Source organism: Thermobia domestica, chromosome 9, assembly GCF_964235325.1.
Source record: "Thermobia domestica chromosome 9, izTheDome1.hap1.1, whole genome shotgun sequence".
Lineage (NCBI taxonomy): Eukaryota > Metazoa > Arthropoda > Insecta > Zygentoma > Lepismatidae > Thermobia > Thermobia domestica.
The window spans coordinates 244,782,900-244,785,285 of NC_137462.1; positions in this window are offsets into that span (position 1 = coordinate 244,782,900).

The window sequence follows — 2,386 nt, forward strand, 5'->3', positions numbered from 1 at the left end:
TCGTTCCTCTTGGGTCCGAATATTCTTCTCAGGATCCTGTTCTCAAATACTTTCAGTCTATGTTCTTCCCTCAGAGTAAGTGACCATGTTTCGCAACCATACAGAACAACAGGCATGATTATCGTTTTATATATTTTAAGCTTCAAATTCCTCGACAGAATTCGCGACAACAAGAGATTTTGAACCGAGTAGTAACACGAATTCCCTGCTTTTAGTCGACATTTAATTTCTTCGTGAATATGATTTTCATCTGTTAATATTGATCCTAAATATTTGAAAGTATCCACTTTATCAAAAGTATTATTTAATATTTTAACGCCCCCACAATTTGCCGTATTACGGTCCCGACGCACTTCCATGTATTTAGTTTTCTCTGCATTTACTTCTAAACCCATGTCCCTGCAAGCGTTTAATAAGATCTCTGCATTTATTTCTACTGTTCTCCTATCATCCCCTATTAAATTTACATCATCAGCATATGCCATCACCTGGTGAATACCGTTCAACTCTAGGCCCTGGTTGCTATCTTTGATTTTCCTTATAGCGTATTCCAGCACAAAGTTAAATAATAATGGCGACAACACATCTCCTTGTTTCAGGCCATTTTGGACGTGAAAGCTCGTGGACAAAAATTTTCCTACCCGAACTTTACTTTGGGATTCACTTAAGCATATCTTAATTAATCCAATTAGCTTTCTCGGTATTCCAAGTTCTGTAAGAACGTTGTACAATGTTTCTCTCCTAACAGAGTCGTAAGCCTTTCTAAAATCAACAAAAAATTACTAACATCACTGGAATAAATTTAGAAAAAATATGTTCCGTTAGTCAGTTACTTGTTACTATTAGTAAAGCGCTCTCTGGTATCGGTCATTTTCGATTATTTTTATATTTCTCTCCCCTCCTTTTCCCCATGTTGCATGGCTGAATTTAGATTTAAACGGCATCGGAAGTGTCACCGATCATCATACCGTCCCCGAAAACTATTGATTCGGCCATTTTCATTCCATTGACTAATATCGGACATTTTTGATTATTTTCTTATCCCTCCTCCTTCCCCTCAACCACGTTGCGGGGCATGGTATCGGAACTGTCACTGTTAATCTCAGCGACACCGAAAACTATGGATTCGACACTGATATTGGTAATTTCGACCATTTTTGTGTATCTCCCCTCTCACAAGTTAAGCGGCTGAATTTGGAGGTAAACGAGACCGGAAGTGTCACTGCTTATCACAAGCTATCCCGAAAACTATAGATTCGACACTAATATCGGTAATTTTCAATCATTTATAAATGTCTACCTCCTCCTCCCCTAAGTTGCACCGTCAAAGTGATAGGACAAAAACTATCTCAGGTCTGAAACTCATCCACGTGGAAGATTTGATCAAGATCGGTCGGGTAGTTCAAGAGTTGCCTCGTGCTTCGCATAATGTCTTAAAGGCGTGCAACGTTGTCAAGTTTACTCATTCCTGTTTCGCAGAATCTAATGAAAAGTTTTGGTAGCACTTCAATATTAGAAATATTTGGTGAAATGAAGAAAACATTAACATAAATCCAAAGAGGTGCGGCTCACAACAGAGCCTTGTAACACAAGTGCAATCGTAATTTACTAGAATAAAAACAATTACAAACACACAGTCACATAAATAAATAAATAAATAAATAAAATCTTTTGCAATGAACAATAATGGCATGAACCTTAACAAATTTAGTATACAGGTGCGACTCTTAAAATCACTTTGTTTTCATTGGATTGTAATTTCAACTATCCAAATGAATGCAATGAGATACTGCATTAAAGTATGGAATAAGGACAACCTCGCCACATCTAAACCTACTCTTAAGAGCCCAAGTACGACTGTTTAAACATCTCCATAATCTTCTCCGCAAATTAAATTGCCTGCTTCCAGCAGCCGCATTCTCGGACCGCTCTTGCTTCAAAAGTAGAATGAATCTGTATATATATAGGGATCGTTTATGCCTACTTCCTATTAAACTTGATATCCTAAACCTCGGTATTATTCGTACTTTTTTTGCTGTTGTTAGCAAATTGGTTTCTTATAGTCATGAAACATTAATAAAAAATATAATTAGTAAAACGTTAGGAGTCAAATAATAATCCAATAAAAAAGTAAACTATCAAATATTGCTGTATTAACGGGTGAAAGGTTGTATTCAGTTCGTCAACATAGGTCTCCGCCAAGCAGTCTAGGAAAACCAGTGCCTCCGGGATGTCGGGTGCATCGTCTTGTATATGTGGAAATGCATCAGGAATGTCTTCAAGAGGAACGAGTGGGAGTGCATCTGCTCTCCAACCCTATTTCCTCATATCATTATCAGCTTTGTAAAGTGGAGGCAACCCAATACCTTGTACCGTTCTCCATATA